This window comes from Anguilla anguilla, chromosome 5 (genome assembly GCF_013347855.1).
Source record: "Anguilla anguilla isolate fAngAng1 chromosome 5, fAngAng1.pri, whole genome shotgun sequence".
NCBI classification, from domain to species: domain Eukaryota; kingdom Metazoa; phylum Chordata; class Actinopteri; order Anguilliformes; family Anguillidae; genus Anguilla; species Anguilla anguilla.
In genome coordinates, this window is record NC_049205.1 from 31632143 (window position 1) to 31653265 (window position 21123).

Below are 21123 nucleotides of genomic sequence, written 5' to 3' on the forward strand. Positions count from 1 at the left end.
CGGTACCCAGTGTGCATGCTGTGGTGCCAACGGCCCATAGTCAAACATGGCTGCGTCCATGAATTGGCTTCATGTGCCATTGAGCAGCTCCTATAGGAATCCATGGAACCAGTAAACAGAAGCTGTCTCCAGTTCTTGTATATTTCCATGGGATGCATGCTTCGAGGTTATACAGGAGGATCCCATTATCAAAAGAAAAATAAAACACTCATTAACATCTGCTTATTACATGCAAAATGTCAAATCGCTCTATGGGAAAATTTAAGGAGACCATATATTGGTTAGTGACTCAAGGAGTCTTCTTGCTTCTCATTGGAGTAGATTACCTATATTCCTAAGGGTAAAAGTGAAACCGTTGATTCTACATGACCATTAATTCACTTCATGGAACATGTGAATGTGTCTGATTCATTAGGAGGGGCAGAAGAAACAGGGAATATATCAGAGATAAGTGGCTGGGAACAGGCCAGGAGCGTAAATTGGGGATTTTGCCTTTTTGTTTTTCTTGTATGTTTGTTTTTTCCTCTTACAATTATGACCATGAATGGAAGTGTGTGAACGGCCATGAAAAGTATACCATCCTTTTCCTCCTTGAACTTGTTTAAGGACAATTATGTAACATTGTTTTGTATTGATTCAATTTCAATTGGTTTTTCTTGACTATTTTCTGTTATCTAGTTTTTATTTATTTTTTGTTTGCTCATTTTCTTACCTTTTCACTGTACTGATGTCATTCATTGTTTTGTGAAGCAATAGGAAATAAGGGTGTGATTCAGGGAGCTGGGTCTATGCTGACACTTAGCTAACCAAATTTGATTAATTACAGACAGAATAGGGCATACACCTGCTGTGTGAATGTTTGTTTTCCAACATGATTAATGCTAAACCTGAAGTAGACAATCCCACTGGGAACTAAATTTATCATAATGTTACATACAAATGAAGAACATGAAATCACCATGATGTTAAGAAGTTCCATTATTAAAGGCACACTATGCTGGATTTCTATTTTGCAAATATTAAAAATAATGATGCTAAGGCATATCTATGATGCTGGCAATCTCTGTCTTTACCCACTTTCGCCAAATTTGTGCACCTTTACCTGTAGTAGTTTTTCTAAAATATGCTTTGGATGTTCCTGGGCATGGCGCTATTTTCTGTGTGGGAAGGGCTGGGTGTGGCTGCAGAGCCTCAGGTTTGGGATCAGATTTCTGCGGAGTTTGGTTGCTAGCGAGTTAGCAAAACCCAGATACTGACAAACTAAAAATCTATCTGATGGCTTATTCATGAATTAGAGTTAACCTTGGAATTTTGTTTTCTCAGTGGCATCAGCTGAAGTCCACCAAGGGGATGAAAAGATGCATGGTGTTGGCTTGTTTTCTGTTGGACCTGTAAGTAATGCTACCCGCAGTTTGAAGCTAATGACAATAAGGACAATCATGAGGATCTAAAATATTAAATAAAAAGTTCCAATGAACCACTAAATAACCACTAATAAAAATTGGGTTATTTACGCTATATATATTCAACATAATGGAATCAATGAATCTATAATTGAATCTGCTTACCTGCTGTTACTCACAGTAGCTCATTACATTACCTCTATCCAGCTAGCTACATTAGGTGGGATACTCGGGGTGAGTGGGCGGAGCAGAAGACAGACAAGGAAAATTATTTGATTGTAAACACAGGACATCAAGGCCAAAAAATCTGGCATAGTGTGTTTTTAAGTGTTATTATTTTCACAATTCTTTTTTTTTAGTTGCTGTTAAATTTCTGTCCACTAGCAAATGTCACATGGTCAAAAACGTCATCTGCACGTCCTCAGTAGAACTCCATGAAAATTCTGAAACCCATATTCACTAACTTACAGTTTAACTTCATAGATAAAGAACCGTAACTGATGTTACGGGATTCTGCCTTGGCTTCTCTAGAGCTTTTGAAGTTACTCAAGTTACGGCTGTCATGGTTCTGTGTTCCTGTCCGTGTTTCCTTGTTGGGCCGCCAGATGGCGGCACTTCTGTTTTGTGTCCTGCTTGTACCATGTCTAATTGTATGATTGTTTTCAATTGTCCAATCATTGTTTTCTGGCTGTCTCGTTTTCCCTTCCCTCTCTGTGGCCTGATTGTTCATGGTGCCCTCCTGTGTCTGGACTCAGGTGCTGGATCCTTGTTGTTCGTTTGGTTGCGTGTCTTTGCTCGTGTTCCTGCCCAGTGTGTACCTGCCACGTTCTGTTCCCACGTGTTTTTGGACCTTTGGCTTACCTGTGTTTCTGAAGTTTTCCTTTGTTTTGGAAGAGTTGCCCTGCGAGGCTTTTTGTTCCCTTTGTTCCCCTTCTGTTAAGTCTTTTGTTCTCATCCCATTTGGAGTTTTGAGTTTTTTCCCCTCCACCTCTGCGTTTGGGTCCGAACCCCCCACGCACGCATCCTGACAACGGCAAAGACAACCCACTATTTTCTCCAAAAAACAACAAAATTGACTCAAGATATTTGTCCACACGATAAAGCAGATCTTTAATGTTCCAAAAATGGCAATAACTCATTTTCGACCAAAATTGAAGTTAAGGCCTTTGCCTTTGCACGGCAGTACAGCCACTGTTGTTCGGGGAAGTGGGAACTAGGCTCCAATACCCATCAGCCTGGTTAATGCTTAAAGTAGCTAATGGACAGCTGTAATGGACGTACCAGAGAAGAGCGCAGAGACCGAAGACGCGGTGCAAAAGTTAGGAGTTTATTGTTCCCAGCACAGGTTGACCTCAAAAAAATGTCTCAAACCAACAAAGGGGAAAAAAAAACCAACGTGTAAAAAAAAATAAGAAGGAAAAAAAACAAAAGAAGTATCAAATGCTTAAATAACAAATATCTCTAGATCTGCTCTTTCCTCTTAAAATACAGAGATCTAAAATACAGCAGATTAGCAATTATGGAACCTTTGGCTTAACAGACTCACACCTCGGCGCCCCAAAACGAGACAGAGAGAAGGCCCAAAATACTCATTTTTATATAATGGTGGCCAGCACCAAAATACAGAATAAAAAAGTGACATAAATATGTAAAATAGCTATTACAGGTATTTGAGGAATGACAACAAAATATACATATAATAGTTAATATTTGTATTGTATTTGTTGACTAATAATTTTAAAAGAAAAAATGAATACATTTTAATAATAATTTTAAGATGACAATGGGTCCTGTGGTCCCCTCGGGCCATGGATGCAGTGGACTGATCGGCCCTCCCACTAGGAACCTGTAACGTCCCCTGCCTCTGCTTGTCTGGGTAGTGCAGGTGGAGGTAGTTGCTTAATTACTTAATTGCCTGATTGCTTCCACCTGCCTGTGGCCCAATATAAGCCCAGTAGTATGAGGCAGGGGAGAGTTTCTTTTGGGTCTTGTGATTTGTGGGGAGAGCTTTGGTTTTGTGAACTTTGTGGGTTTTTGTTTGTAATTTAGTTTAATAAATGTCTGGGTTTGTTTTTAGATCAGTTTCTGTCTTGTTTTTGATCCATCCGGACTTTGTTTGTTGCGGCCAGTCGAGCCAGCCGTAACAGAACCAAATAAATGTTGTTTGCCCGCAACCCCTTTTGCGGTGGACCCGTCTGCAGGAATGAAACTTGGTAATGAAATGAAACTTGGTAATGAAATTGCAGGTAAAACAAAACCGCGATACAATTACATTATGGTAAATTTAACGTTAAACTAAGTGCGTGCACTCACTTAATAAAACGAAAGTAAATAAAGGATTGTGAAAAACAGAAACCGTGTGGTGAGCTATTTTAAATGATATGTATAAATGTACTTGGAAATGTATGATAAATGGGGTGAATTGGTCTTAGCGAAGTGACTTGGAAGAATTGAGGAAATATTGGGTAGCATTTCTTTGGAACACATCTTATTTAACTTCGGTGAGGCAAGATAGCCTATATTGTTTCTAGTACCGTAACTTGGCGTCATTTTGATATCAATACTTTTAATGGCAGGCCTGGATTTTGGCAGTGTGAATGAATGAGTTATAGACGGTGTATGTCTTGTATGTGTGAGTAACTTGGCATTTTTGTATGTTGAAAACGTGTTTTTTATGAGATGGTCTTTACTATAAGTTGAGTTCAGGGTTGACATTGTAAAACTGTAAGAATACAAAATAAATGTCTTAATACAATGCTGTTAAATGTAAAATGTCGCAATGAAATAAGCTACTTTGTAAATAGTACCAATATGAATTGTTTTGGCTTTCTAACTTATGAAAATATGTAAATACATACATAACAATACAGCTACCTGCTAACATACATGTTGATCGCACGCAGACAAGCTAGCTAACCAACGTAGCACACAGAAAACTAGCGACAAGCATTTCTACACAGACATTTCAAACGCGATTAAACAACAAAATGGCCTGCACACCTCTTTACATTCATTTTCTTGTAAACTTTAACACTTATTTATAACTATTTCAAATTTACTCACAGACATATCAACTCCAAGGCATAAAACGTCGGAGAGCTGTGGAGAACATGCTAGACAATATTATCCAATAATGTTTATGCAGAGCATGTTTGGCACCTTTTTCTATATATTTTTGGAACTAGAATACAGCTGGTCTCCAAATACGCAAAAGTATATTCAACAGAATTCGATTTTTAATTTTCATTTCACAAACAGTAAGTTAATAAATAAATACTTACAAATGGGTTTAGCCATTCTTCACAAACAGTTTCATTGCAACCTATAAACCGGTACCAAAATTTACCAGTACCGAAAAGCAAGTATGACTTTCCTGAAAAGCATAATTTAAGACAAACATGAAACCTTCAATCAGCCTGTCCAATTTGAGGGTAACCTGTAGCTGATTTCATTTAAAAGGTGCATAGAAGGTAAAATAAGTCTTCCCTATTTCATTAATCATTTGAGGGTTATAGAGATATTATATATACAATATTCATGAGAGCAAGTATTCAATGGATCTAAACTGAAAAAGGGAACAGAAATAAGATGGAAATTTATCTAACATGGCTTTGTAAATGAACATAAAGCAGTGGGATTCTCTTCTAGATTAAAATGAGGCCAAGCTGACTTTCTCATGCAATATACAGTTGTGTGTTCTAAAACTATCCCCCATGATAAACCTGAATGCACGATGATACACTGCATCAAGTGGTTTCAGGGTACAGACAGATGCATGCTTGTAGATTATATCGGCATAATCCAACATGTTTTTGTACTTCTAATCTAGATACTCATTTTAATCTTTTTGTTTTTTCCCCGTAGGAAAAAAAAAAACATTTTTATTTCAGTTTTTCACCAATTGAAAATTCTTCTATTGAAAAGAATGTCATGCCTACAGTGAAATATGGGAGTGGAATTTTCATATTATAGAGTTGTTTTGCATCTGCTGGCCTTGGACCTCTTGTTAAGGTCAATTGAGTCATGAACTACAGCAAGTACCAAGCTATTTTGGCCAAAAAAATAGTTCCCCCTGCTAGGAATTTCAGACATTGCCTCAAATGGATCTTTCAGGTAGATAATGATCCCAAGCAAACTAGTCACAAAATTACATAAAGATTTGCAATGCTCATATTAGTCTCCAGACTTGAAACTGGTCATGAACCTGGAAATTTGCAGTTTGATTTAAAGAGGGGAGTTCACAAGCACAGACTGAAAGATCTTGAGAAATTCAAAAAATCTTATACACTTTTAATACTGCCCTAATGTTATCCTTGAAGGGAGGATTAACAGGAGGAAGTATTGAAAACTAGGGTACAAGTATGAAATAAATGTGTAATTTGTTAAGTGTTATTGTGGTTGATTCCATTGATTGAATCATTATTAAAGTAGAATGTTTTCCTTATGTTTGAGAAGTAAAATATTACTTACTACTTGCACTGTTCATTATAGTGTTTTGTTCATTTTTATAAAGCGTGTGAATCATGTTTGGAGCGCACTGTATCAAGCATGTAAGAAAATACAACTCTAAAACGGCCTCTGCTGCCATAAATGTACATCAAGAAAAATATGTTTTTCTAAAGACGCTTTTCCTACAGAAATTCAGTAGTTGCCTTGCACTGTCTAGCCACCTCTTTGGTCTCCAAGGTAACGAAGGCCTCTTCTGAGCTCAACACTTTGATCTATTACATGCATGTGTCAATGAGTTCAACAGTGGTGTTCACGTCGATTGATTGCCGTAGAAGGGAATTAGTCTTCTTTGTCTTCTTTTCTTCTACGAGGACTTCTGCAAAAACCAATTAACTTGGACTTAAGTTTTAACAATGGTCTATTAGCTTTAGGTGCAGTTTTTGGAATTGTACTATTGTAGTTCTTAATATGGCACAGGGCCCTGAGGATTGCAAACAGGCTCTGTATCGTTGCCTTCTTCCTGGATCCCCACCTTACATCTGACAGCCTCTTCAATGTCATAATGGTTCTGTCCAGATCTTGCGTTTGTCTCTGTATTCTGTATTGTAAGCATACCCGGCAAAATCATTTGGGCTATACAATGAACATGCATAATTTGTGAGGATGGCACTGAGGTTATTTATACAACAGTTACATGTACTTTTCAGAGTAGTTTTTTGTTTCACTCTGGCCTGCAGCGTTGACCTGAATCTTTGGCCGATTGTAAGCTCTCATTAGGTTGACATTGAGCAAAGTTCAATGGTGAATACACTTATCAGTACATCATAGAATGAATCTGCATAGGTGTTTTGAAGCTCTTGAAATTTACCAAAGTGCTCAGTGCTAACACCTGTTTTTCTGACATTTTAATTATAAAGACCAGACCGGCCAATGAAGGATGAGTCCCCCATCTATAGCCAGGTTCCTCCTGATATTTCTTCCTATCAGGGAGTTTTTTCTCACCACCATTTGAGGGTTTTTTTTTTGAGGTTTTCTACAACTCTGTAAAGCATCTTTTCAATTTTCTGTAAAAAGTGCTGTACAAATAAGATTGTTTTGATTTTGATTTAAAGAGCTCTGATCTATTTGTGATTGTGATAGTGTAAATTAGCTGTTTCACTACCTCATTAGCAGTGCTCAGTATCTCACCTGCAAATGCAGTACTTGTAATTGGTGACTCCGTCAAATATCATTCCCTATTGGATCAAGTCCTGTTCAATGTCAAAGTTTGCCTGCAGTTTTAGTAGCTCCAGGGTGCCTAGTCCAGCACATGCTCATATTCAAATAAACCATCTCAATCAATCAAGCCCTGGTGCTGAAGAAAGCCGTGTTTGGATTGTACTTTTGCAAGCATGCTACATTCAGCTTACCATTAACATCTCTATAACACCATGGGGAAATGGTTTTCTAGTACTTCAAAAAAACATAAATCTTGTGCCTTGATAGCACAATATAATGAAAATATTACGGGATGATTGTAGCATGCCTTTAGTTTACAATATGCAGCTGAGTATTAACACGGGTTTCCAAAGTACGGTACTAACACGAGATTTGCTGCATATTAAGTTTAGAATTGCCAGTGAGCTGTTGGTCCCCCACCCTAGCCCTGCCCTTGTTTCGCCTGATTAGCTTCTCTTCATTGTTATGCTGGCCTTACCTGTTTCTCTTGTGTTTGGTTGTTTTGCTTGTTCCCTCGTTAGTTTTTCTATTATTGTTTTATTGGTTGATTAGGTTTTCCCACCTGTGTGTCATTAGTCATTGCCCTCACCTGATTGTTATCTGTATTTAAGTTTGCTCTGTTTGTTATAATTCCATGAAGCACATGTTATCTTGTTCTGTGTGTATTCCCAGTGTATTTTTCACTATTCTGTGAAGCACATTGAGTTGCTGTGCATTGAATGTGCTATGTAAATAAAGTTTGACCTGACTTGACACTTACTGCTATATTTAATACTGATGACCTTTTATTGAATATAATTATTGAATTATCAGCATACATCAGCTCCCTGATTAATAACACTTGAACCCATCACACACACTGCAATGATGAAATGCTGATGAGGAAATGATTTTCAATCCGAAACACGTGAAAGTCATTGTCAGTCAACAAAATAATGCATAAAAGCTGATGAGCAATGGTAAATTGAATTATTGGTAATTCCATAATTGTTTCAGTCTCTAAATGACAGTGTTGCCCTTAAAAATGGTAAGACTAGGCAATAGCAAGTTGTTTAAATTAATATTGTTACAATAATTTAAATTAATAATGGAGTTGAATCTAAGTTCAATATTTATGATTTGAGCATCAAGTACATTTAAAAAATACTAATTTAATGGAAGAACAGTTTTTAATTTAACCAAGGACATCAAATTTGGAGACACGGACAATAACAACATATACATTTTTACTATATAAAAATACTATATTTAAAAAATGTTTTCACTGCTACAAAACATTGGAGCACTAGCCAGTTGCAGATGCATGGGGAAAGATGAAGTAGGCTATAGAAAGTTGTGCACTTCGGTTATTTTTCTGTATGAATAGCCCTTGGTCTCTTGTAAAACCTGGTAAGCAGCAGGTTTAGGAAGTATGGAACTTTAGTATTTTCTACAATTTTTTTTTTAGTGTTTAAAGCTAGCTGCAGACAGAATTAGGATGGGACTCTGCTAAGTTTGAGAGCACACTGCAATCGGGATGAAGGCAGTTTGGTCTTGATTTTGATCTACATCCCGGAAATCCAAAAAGTCTTGAGAAAACACTGTGTTATTCTCCAACTTGAAGCATGCTGCATTGACCATATATGGTAGAAAATTGATCTGAAATACTCCTGCATTCATAGAACACTTCATATTATGAGTTGTTGCAATATCAGTAGGCTGCTACTCTTACATGTAATATATTCTCAATTGTATGGATTGATGGTAGTGTAATTACTAAGCAAAATTAAAATACTTTTTGGTCACATTTTAAATGAAGTGTCCCTCATAAAGGCTTTATACAGTATATATAATGCCTTCATAAACATGATATAATGGCTTCATCGATGGCTTTCATAAAGGGTGACATAACACCTTCTTATGCCAAATGTGATATAACCAACAATGTCATCTGGCTAGTGGCTAAAAGTTATAAAGAGTGTACAGCAGACCATTAAACATTAAATGTCTATGCATGTATAATAAGACAATACCTTAGCTTTAGAAATACTGATATTGTAGTCACTTGAATCTATTTATCATCTATGATTGATTTATAATGCAATGCCTCAGCATTATGGCAATGACACTGAAAAGGAGGTCACTTTATAGAATTCATGACACTGCACAGTACAGTAATATGTCACTAAAATATTTCATAATTTATGTAAAATAAAGTGCAAAGTGCCACAATAATTATCCTGAACTTGTTCTTCTTTAGTTTGAAATGAAATACTAAACAATCACATATATAAAACATGTAAAACTACATGAAGCTAGACACATTTACAGTAGACCATTTACAATTGTAACTTAGGTTAGATTATATTAATAATTTAGTTGGAAATGAAGTGCTATAAATGCAATTATCTTGGCAAAAATGAAATATTGGGAGCACATGAAGCTGAAAGTAAGCAGTGTAGCCTGACACCCCTTAGTGTCTCCAAATCTATCCAAAATGTCTAAATTGTGCATTTCTGTAAATCATAAAATTATTATATATTTCACTAAAAATTAACTGGCGTTGCATTTTACAAATGTGACTATTTATGATAACTCCAAGGGAACTATTACATTTATCTAGCACATATCAGCACACAGTAAATTTGAATGAGTATTGTCCATGCCCTAAGTGACAAGTAGAGCTCACATTATATTCAATAACATTATAATAAAATAATATTCCACCATCAGAAAAATTTGGAGATATTCCAGCTTCAACAGTAAATCAGTCCATCAAACATAACGAATGACCGAGCCACCGAAGAATACTAACACTACACCATGTAAAATCCCTGTATTAGAGAATAGCACATTCTGTACAGGTGCAATAAGGGCTATTAGTGCAGTGGAACATTTGTCTTGTGCTAATATGAGCATGCTTGGGGATAAGTAATATTACTGTTTTATTTATTTATTTATTTTCAGTATGAAATGCTCTTTCTATTGTCTTGTCAGACAAGGAATGTCTTTTTTTTGGCCTCCCCAAGTGTGAGCGGGTATGGTTCTCTTCAATTTAGGTTCAGGGGAGGAGCATTACCTTTTATAAACGAGGTAGCAGTAGGCTCATGGAGTTTTTCTTAAAAAGCAACCAGAGCAGGGGGTTGTGAGGCCAAGTTGTGTGAGTGCAAGTTAGAAGCCCTGATTATTGAGGCAGTTTTTTTTATTATTGGTTTATCTTTGCATTTAGTTTTTATTCTTCTTTTTAAAAAAATATTCTTTTCTTTATTTCTTCCTTTTTTTGTTTCCAAGTTCACTGTAAATATCTTCTTGCATCTAATCCCGCACGGCTGTAAATCCATAATTTTTTTCACCATATTTTTGGACTCCTGTGCCTTCCCGTCATATCCCATGGTCGTAAGGTCCCGTTAAATTGTGACAGGGCTGTTCAGGAGATGGCAGGAGATAACTGCTGGATTTTATGCCTTTTGCTTCACTGCAACATGTGACAGGCAATGGAAGTGCTGCATGTGGTATGTGCCATTAGTTTTGTGCTAACTTACATTCCATGGATTGCCAGTGCAATTAAACCTAGGCACAGGGTAGCCATAGGTTTACACAACAGCCTTGAAGGACACGGAACATAAATAGTCATGGTTTCATGTTCAAAAGTGGTAGTCAGGATATGGGGAGAGGATTTAAACTCCAAGAACACAATTTTAGTTACTGGTAGTCCTTTTACAGTGGAGGGACGGAGGCCCTAACACATGGAAAGAGGGCCCCACTTGACCATGAGTAAAATGACAAGTGGGAGGTATTCTTTTCCAGGACTTTTCCCTCACTGTTTTTGTACCATGGGAGGCCCTTGAGCCCATTCACTTTTTGCCCAGGACCTTGGAAGGCCCATTCACGTTTTGCCCATAATCCAGGCTGTCTAGGAATATGTTAGGGGAGTATTTCCCAGAGGGTGGAGCTAGGGCTAGGTGACTGCAGGAACTGGATATTGGATGCACAGTCCAAAGCGGAAGGGACAATTGGTTCCCTCTTTTGTAGCATGCACAGAGAGGTGAAGCTGCAGTGTGCCTTATGGCGCTTCTCCATTAACCAGCATGGCACGGTATTCGTATCATACCCGTGCCGTGTTGCCTGTTGCGCTTCTCCATTACACAACAGACCTGTGAATGTAGGAGGAGTCATGGGAGGAGTAAAGCGGAGTAAAGCATCATAAGAGCACGCCATGGTGGTGATGTACTTATTCACGAGACACAACCACACAACACACAATGGAGGAACTTGAAGCTATGCTGCACTTTTTCATCAGCACTTGGTTTTGGATTCACTGCTACTATTGTAACTTTATTTGTTGTAGCTGCTAGCTAGCAAGCTAGACGAAGACAAGCTTCTAGCTAGCAGCTAGAACATAGCCAAACAATGTTCGGTGCTGCTAGCAACTACTAGCTAGCTAGCAGCTACAACAAATTTTGAAGTAATTTGAATTTGCTAGTTAACGTTACTCTCTCTTGCTGTTGTGGTATTTAAAAATGGTGGTTGCTGCCGGTGAACAAACATGACGTATTTGTGATGATTTCCATTGACCAATCAACGGTCTGCAGTATCAACTGCAGCACGGATAGTACCTTTGGTAGCTACCCCAGAGCAGTAGCTAAAATCGGCACGGGTATTGCGGCCCGGCACGAGTCAGTTGGCAGTGGAGAAAGCAAAACAAAGCGGGAGCACGGATTCCGGCACGGCACAGCAAGGTAGTGGAAAAGCACCATTTGATGGGCTAGTCTATTCCGTATGCGTCTGGCCCTTATCATGAACCGCTGCAGGCCCTCTGGTGGGTTGCTCCCTTTTAGTGGGTGTTGGGCTAGTGAGGGAAGCCCAGTGTTTTTCCCTGTCTTCTCTCCATGCTTTGGGGAAACAGCAGGAGGAAGTGTTTGTGCCCTTGTCCTGGTTCTGGATGCAGTCGTCTGCAGCAGCTGTCTCTGCCTCCTGATGTGTGCATGTCCCCTCTGCTGGCTGGGGGAATAGTCAGTGAAATGTGACTTGACCTCCTGGAGTTCACAGTTTCCTGCTCCTCATGTAGTCCAACTAGAACCTGGCCCTTGCTGGCTCACTGGCCTCTGTCATAGCATCTATGATGTTCTGGAAAAGCTGCTACACTGGTATTTCCATAGCTGGAGGTCATGTGGGGAAAGGGGTGCTGTCCCAGTCTGTCCTCTTTTGTGCCTGTGTGCTCTGGTGGTCCATGGCTATGGGGTGTTTATTGAGGTATTTCATTCATGCCTGGGCAGCTATGGAGGAAGGACTCATATTTCCCATATTTCCCCAAAAGCAACACATTCTGCACAAACCCCCATTTCAGGTTTGAGTTTAGCAGCAGAAGCTAGCACTTCCCTCATTTCACTCATTTGTGACTACTCCATGCCCATTCTAACTTAATTTCAAAACCTAACTTTAAATGAGATAGTACAGTTTATATAGTTTACCACAGTTTGCTGTTTAACTTGAATCCAGCGGTTTTAACTAGTTAAAACCCTCGTTTCATGTACAGCACTCTGAATACCAAACACAAGTGCATCAACAATTAAAACCCCTCCTTTTATCCAACATGTAAAATGAATTTACATGTTGTAAAGTCATAATCACAAAAGAAATGAATGAAAGAAAATGCCAAACCACTGCTTGTTTCTCCCCATAATAGTCCCAGAAAATGAAGATCAAAATCCAAAAACTAAAAGGCTGCTGAATATTCCAAAAGGCCAAGGATGAAAATGTAAAAATGCCAGGTGAGATCAGATCCTGCACCAAACACCACACAACATCAGGCACAGATGCAAAGTTCATATTCCTCAGGGCATTTGCAACTGCAGATATCAACCTCAGAATGTCCACCGCAACAGGTATTACTGGCTGATGTTATGCACCCCAGAACAACTTTCTTCTTCCTGACTCAAAATCCAACTCTAACTCTCTCTAAAAGATAAAGAAAAATCTCAATTTTTAAGCAGTTTTACGAGGAAGGGGTGCATGGTTGAGAGGGGGTTCACCTGGGGGTGCGGTTGCAGACAGGGACTGTCTTTTCTGAAAATGAGCACATTTATGTATGAAAGTGGCCTCATGTTTTTTGAAACAGGGCTAAACACTATGATATTATTGTCAAAAGAGTCTTGGTTTTATGCCCTTTGTAAAAAATATCAAACATGACAATGAGGTAATTTAGCTCAGCTATCAAAGAAAGAAACATGAAAGAAACATTTTCAACTACTCTTGACAGGAGATGGATTTTTTTAGACAAATAATTGTTATATTTCACCAGTTGTGATCTCCACCTTCAGGTAAAATATTTTCCATGTAACAAAACCAAATTGTACCATGTTGGTTTTCCACTTTTACCTGAAACTAACTCTAAAAATGGAGATTTCAACAATCAGAACAAACGTGTATCACCTCGTGTTACAACTCATCACCTCTCATCACGCAACCACCTGTCCACTTGACCCCATCCCATCTAAAGTTCTCCAATCTATCTCCAGCGAGCTCCTTCCCTATCTGTCCTCTATTGTTAATTCCTCTCTCTCCTCTGGTCATGTTCCCTCTGTTTTTAAGACGGCTCGTGTTACCCCACTACTCAAAAAACCCACCTTAGACCCCTCCGATGTAGCAAATTATCGACCCGTATCCCTTCTACCCTTTCTGTCCAAAACCCTCGAACGAGCAGTTCTTAAACAATTAACCTCTTTTCTCCATCAGAACAACCTGCTAGACCCTCACCAGTCTGGCTTCCGATCTGGGCACTCAACAGAGACTGCACTCCTAGCTGTGACGGAGGCACTTGCCACTGCAAGAGCCTCACGCCTTTCCTCTGTCCTGATCCTTCTTGACCTGTCTGCAGCTTTTGACACGGTCAACCATAAAATACTCCTCTCCACCTTGGCTGGGATGGGAATTGCCGGGACTGCCCTGTCTTGGTTCGCTTCCTATCTTGCAGATAGGACCTACCAGGTCACCTGGAAGGGGTCTGCCTCTGCTTCTCATCCACTTGTTACGGGAGTGCCGCAGGGATCTGTACTGGGTCCTCTGCTGTTCTCCTTATACACCAGATCTCTTGGTTCAGTCATTAATTCACATGGTTTTTCCTATCATTGTTATGCAGATGACACACAACTCTTCTTTTCTTTCCCCCCCTCGGCCACACTGGTCAATGATAAGATCTCTTCCTGCCTGGCTGACATCTCCACCTGGATGGCCAGCCACCATCTGAAGCTCAACCTCAACAAAACTGAGCTGCTCTTCTTCCCGCACAAGACCTCCTTGCTTCGTGAACTCTCAATCACGGTTGATGGCACCACAGTGACTGCCTCTCACTCTGCCAAGAGCTTGGGGGTGGTCCTGGATGACCAACTGGACCTCAAGGAGCACATCAAGGCAACATCAAGGTCCTGCAGATTCCTCCTATACAACATCAGGAGGATTCGACCATACCTGACGACGCACTCCACCCAGCTGCTCGTCCAGGCTACGGTGACCTCTCGCCTTGATTACTGCAACTCTCTCCTTGCAAACCTGCCAGCTTGTGCCATACAGCCACTACAGATGATTCAGAACGCCGCTGCCCGGCTCATCTACAACCTCCCCAAATTCTCCCACGTCACTCCTCTGCTGCGATCGCTTCACTGGCTACCGGTCGCTGCCAGGATCCGATTCAAAGCCCTGACCCTTGCCTACACTGCCGCCAACAGGACAGCCCCCATCTACTTGCAGGACATGACTCAATTCTATGTGCCTGCTCGACCACTCCGCTCTGCAGCAGCAGGGCGTCTTGTAACCCCTCCCACCCGCCCAAAGGGATCACAGAGCTTCTCCACCCTAGCTCCCCAGTGGTGGAACGAACTCCCCGTCCCTCTCCGAACCTCCCCCTCACTATCCATCTTCCGCCGTGGCCTGAAGACTCATCTCTTCAGACTATACCTAGAATAACCACCACCATGCTGTGTATATATATATATATTTTAAAAAAAATTTAAAAAAACCCTTTTTCCTTGTCACTTGTTACATGTTGCCCCATCCCTGCACTTCTTGGTAAATTGTATTTGTCCTAATACTCTAGCTTAATCTTCTGCCTAGTTTGGCTTTGCAGATGTTAGACCAGGATAGTGTTCATTGTTCTCAGCTAGAAATAGCTGTACAAAATAAGTAATTGTACCTTACTGAACCCGTGTTCAGCAGTTGTCTACGATCATGAAAATGCACTTCTTGTACGTCGCTTTGGATAAAAGCGTCTGCCAAATGAATGTAATGTAATGTAATGTAATGTGTATACACATTAAGATTTTCACTCAATGATTGAAATTAAATTTCAACTATTGCATGCAAATTTAAAAGGAATTTAAAAGGTTCTTTGTGCAGCATATTGCCACGCAGGGTCTCTGACCCCTAATAGGGGGCCCTATGTCTCTTCTGGGAGGTGATAAAGTCATAAAATTAAGATAAGAGATAAGACCTGTAACATGGCTTAATTGCCACAAGGATGTCCCTTTCATGTTTATGGAGCAAAGAGTGGGGAGTGGGGGCAGGGAGAAAACAGATACATCCGTTTGGCCTTACAAATGATAATTGTCTGTCCCTCAAAGATGATATTCTAAAGACTCTGACAGCTATATGGCATACTTTTCATATGAGAAATATTTACTGCCATTGTAACAGGGGGCTCAATGGGACAAACTTCCCTCAGGTTGATTTGGATTGTTTCATAACATCAAGTGTCATCATGAGATGTCACAGTTAGCCAACCATGTTTTTCTGAAATTCTGCTCAATTCTGAAAATATTACCAGAGATAGATTAATCATTTTAACACAAACAACCTAGATATCTTGGCTATGATTACACACCACAGTGAAGTTTCTGGGACATACCATTCACAAGCAATCTGACCGAAATACAGAGAGTGAAATGTTACATTTAACCCCATGGGTGGGGTAAAAACTAACGTGGCCAGGGCACACCTAACAGTTTTAATAGCTTTAAAAGTTAACACAAAGGAAGGTAATTCAATACAATTCCATGTTATATGATACAGTCATTAATCTAGTTTTGATTACGTTTATGTTTCTCGTGGCCAACATACGTATATAAATGCAAATCTATCACAAGACTATACATTATTCTCCTGTTCCTATCTAAAGTTTTGGATGTCTGTACTTTTGCCTGGCTACCAATCCCAGCAGGCTAGTATGCTGTATCAAAACTATGAGATCTGGTAATCACTGAAAGACTGTTTACAATGACATATATTTGGATTCCTTGACATACACACACAATACAAAAAAAAAATTTCACTTGCATATAGCCAAAACAGACTTTTGGCAATATCTCCCAAACTCTTCCACCGTTCGTTGGAGACAAAGAGATGGAGTCATTCAAGCTTGATGCATCTACCTGAAAAGTTCTTGTTACATTTTACCCCATGTTAGATTTGGCCCCTACACTTCCTTTAAAGTGTAATGTAAGTGTAACACTAGGTTTTAACCTGGTCTTGTTTTAAAACTGACCATTTCAGAGTAGTAATACATATGTGTGAGCTGTTAGCCAGAAATCCCCAAGTAGGGCTAAATGCAGTGGAAGGCAATTGAATGTCATGTCAGAGTCTTGTAAAAAAAAAAACAGGGCTGCGGTCAAATAGTCCCATGTCTTTTCCTAACCACTTTTCTTTGACCTCGATGGAAAACGTCATGAGGTCAAGGAAAGATGTGAAGGAGAATTCATAAGGACTTAGGAAAAGACAACCGCGGCGCTAAGAGAATCCGACTGCACTTACACTAGGCTACGTAATTATGCGATGGCGGATGTTACTGATGTGGGTCTGCCATGGTGAAACTACAATGTTCTGAAGATGACTACTAAAAGCGCACCTTAGATACTTCGCCCTGTGCGTTCTTACCGTGTTGTTTCATGCAGGCTATATAAACGTGGACAACCCGGTGAAAAATATTACTTCATTACCAAGGTTGGAATTGAAATTAAAAAAAGAATATAGGCTACCAATCACAAAAGTGAAACGAAATGGTTGAGAATGGTTGCTCACGCTCACCCTCCTGTCCATTCATTTATCGACACAAATCTCAATTAGTATGATTGTATGGAAATAATTGTTAAATTTATGCAAGATAGGCATAACATGTCAGGCCTACAAATCTACTACTGTACATATCATCATTCTTAAGTTTCAAACATGTTGAATTAAAAACATTATCTGGCTAAAAATGTCTCATATCCCTTTTTCTTGAAAGACAGACTTCTGTGTTATGGTTAATATGCTGATTTTGATCTGATTATAAGTCTATACATATAATAGCTTAAGAACCACCACACAACTCAGTAAACACCTTGAAATGTTGATTTGATTGTGCTTTGAAGTTGTTATGGTTGATACAGGCTGTGGATGTGTAATGTGACAAAATAGTTGATTCCCCAAACATATTACTATCAGCTAATCAAGGGCCCAACACTACTGCACTCAATGAATGGCCAATAACCCATCTACCCAGCTGAGTAGTATATATCCCGATGAGCCTATCTTCAATTAGTGGCCTATAAAAGGGCAAGTGGGGAGTATCAGAGTTATAGAGCAAAATGGGAGATGGAGCTTGCTGATTCTGTGTAGCTGACCTTACAGCGAAACCGAAGAGACATTCACAGGAAGAGGGTACGACATAGAACACAGATCACAGAGCATGCTAAAATTGAACATACCATCAAAGCAGAACTGAAATTGTTCCTGCATATCTAATGTGTTCCTATGTAGAATATAGCTGTTATGTTTTGCCTTACACAAGGATAATGCATCATTAGGTTTAAAAATGAAAACAAGACGGGAGAAAACAGCACACTAGTTATGTATTTACACTTTATTCTATTTACACTTTATTTTGTCTTTTACAGGAGAGTCCCTCTTGTACAGATCTATTTAGATCTATTGAAAGACATGCACTTTGACTACCGCCTGTCTCGGCCACTATTGAGGCACTGATGGTCATTCTCAGGAGGGAGAAGACCCATGCTGGGTGCAATATATGGAGGTCCTCCTGGTGGTCTACTGGCTGGCACATGGATTGTCTTACACCATTGTCTCCCGGGTATTTGATCTTCTGCTCTGTGTGTGTTTTGAATTTTGAGTTTTCTGTTTTGTGTTTTTTGGAAGTGCCCTGCGTGGCCTTTTGGTTTCCTGTTTTCTTGTCCCCTGTCGTGTAAGTAAAGTCTTCATTAATTTTCCCTTTTTGAGTTTGTGTTTTTTCCCCACTCTGCGCCTGGGTCCTAGCCCCTGTACCGTGACAGGCACAGTGTGCTGAAGTTGGCCATGGCTTCCAACACCTTGCCAACAGCCCAGCCTTCAGCCACTGTGTGGGAGCCATTGATGGAGACCACATCCGCATCAAGATTACCTGAACAGGAAACTCTTCCACTCTGTCCAGCTTCAGGCAATCTGTGACAGCACTGGCAAATTTCTGGACATATTTGTTGGTTACCCTGGTTCAGTCCACGACACCAGGGTGCTAAGAAATAGTCCAAATAGGTGGGCTATTATCCACCAGCTGGTTACTTGATCCTGGGGGGTGGGGGATACCCATGTCTAACTGGACCAGTCAACCTCATTACCCCATACCGGGAACCAGTGAGGGGAAGAGTGGAGGCGCGCTTCAGCACTCACCATGCCAGAGCCCAATCCATTATAGAGAGGGCCTTTGGCATGATGAAGGCATGGTGGCATGGATCTTCTTCAAAGCCCTGGAAGTGGATCACACCTTTGCTCCTAGTGTCGTCGCAGTGTGTGCACTGCTCCATAACATCTGCATCACTGCTGGGGACATCCTGGAACTGGCTGAGGAAGAGGATCCAGTGCCACCAGCATCACCTGTGCAAGGGGATGAACATGGAGGTTAGCATTACAAGGACAGACTGGCAGCACAAGTGTCAGCCCCAAACCAGTGTCCCTCACCTCTGCAAGATCATGACTATTTCATTTTGTAAAGTGAATAAATGGCTTTTGTTACATTTTGGTATCAGTCAAAAAGATAACATTCCTTTTGGACAATTTCAGCGTCTTCGCCGTATTTGCGACCATGACCAAGATTTTACAGCACAAGCAAATGACATGAGTAAAAGATTTCAGGAACGAGCATACAAACGCAATATTATTATGCAGGCTCACAAGAAAGCCCAGTCACTTGATCGTACTGTTCTTTTAACCCTCTGGGGTCGGGGGCTCCGCCAGCGGAGCTCGACAAGATGAAATGAACTTTCGTTTCTATTTGGATGATTAACTTCACGAGCTGTTATCATACACACGCAAAAAAACATTGACAGAAACCTTAGAATCGCGACATTCCAATGCGCCCATTGGCAAATAATATGAACTGTTGTAGAAGTTTTAAATTTGATTAATTACACCACGTATGCTTCGTTAATCCTTACTCATTACTATGTGAATTTCGCTCAGCAGGAAGTCCGCCCAAATCGCATTCACATGTTAACAACATTATAATTACTCTCCATAGAAGGGGACTAAGGGAGGGGCGATGCGAGATCCATGTGAGAAATGCCAAGCCTGCGAAAGCGGGATGGAATGTCAAAGCATAGCCTAATTCACTTCTTTTGAGGTAAACATTTCATTTAATTTTAGAAAATGGCACGGATGACTGCGAACTGATCCAGCTGAGAATCAACTTCATGAGTAAGTATATTTCTTATGATCACATGGTAAATATGTGTACTGTATTGCAACGTATCTCTGTGTTTGTAGGAATATCCAGCAATATGCACGTTTGCAAATTCCCACACTAGGAACGATTCAAACTATTGCATCTCAAAATTATAGTCTAGGCTCTCTGCGTCTGGTTGTGTTAGAAGTAGCAGGAAATGTGCTATATAAATAAAGTTTGATTTGATGTCACATTTCCTAACAATTTTGTTTTTATTATATTTACAGAGATGCTGATCAGGAAACACAGCCTAGTTCACCACTAGCTAAGAGGCCACGCAGGCGTTGCAAGAGTACACCAGTCTCATCTCATCTACCATGCATATAGTTTACTTCAATAAATGTTCCAAAATCAAAATATGTCTTTGTTTCTGTCTTCTAAATGGCTCACTGAGTCTTTGTCTTAGAGGTGGGGAGTGAATAGCCTACTTAGCTGGCAGGTCCTCCTACCCAATGCATATTCATTACAGAAAGGCCATTTGCCCTCCCTTCTCACCTGGTGTTCAAAAATATTAGTCACAACACTAACTTTTAGCAATTTATTTTATATTTCTCATTGGATTTGCTAAAATATTTTGTCATCTTTTGATACCCAAGACCTTGAAGAACACATTTCAGTGACCAAAAGTCTTATTCACAATTGTTTAGTGTGTTTTATTACAACATTCCTGTGCATGTTCAAAACTACTGTTTCCAGTTTGTGTGTTTTTAGAGCAATTTACAATCCACATATGATTATGACCTACTTACTGCTGCCATATTATTGTAGCTGAGTTTGTGCTGAAAACAGAGATATGATACACTTTGGAATCACTGTATATAAAGTTGATGAAATTTACACAAATGTCAGAGCATGGCACAATCACCAGCGTTCCTCAGTTTACCCTCAGACCCCAGAGGGTTAAAAAAGACTAAACGACATGACCGTAAACAATGTTGTGTTTTCTTTGTCACTCGGTACAGCACTCAAGCACGGCGCATTAAACAAATTGTTCTGTCCGACAGATCATCTGTGTGGTCATTATATTTAGCTTGCATATTTCACAGGAGTAGGTCGGTCACTTTGCATTCGGGTACTTCTACCTTTACTCACCAGGTACGCCCTGGTGTTGAGAAAATTTCAATGCGCATCACAGTAAAGAACATACATTATGTTGCATGTACAGCAGAAATCTCATGTGTTTGAGGTGACAGTTCTGAAAAAGGGGCTCCTGACATCTATTGCTATTGGCCATCTTGTAAGAGGTGGGAGGAAGGGGCTTGCACAGTACAGTGGGTTAGGCAGTGGTGGGAACAGTGGCCGGGGACAGCTCTGTATGGTGGCCCAGAGGTG

The 21123-nt window shown here is 39.9% G+C and overlaps 1 long non-coding RNA gene across 1 annotated transcript; it reads left to right on the forward strand.

The window, feature by feature from the left end:
* Positions 1-1353: 1353 nt before the first annotated feature.
* Positions 1354-18222, forward strand: LOC118226715. Its single transcript, XR_004765091.1, has 3 exons — positions 1354-1391; positions 12736-12820; positions 17975-18222. It is a non-coding gene; the product is annotated as an uncharacterized LOC118226715 (long non-coding RNA).
* Positions 18223-21123: the final 2901 nt, after the last annotated feature.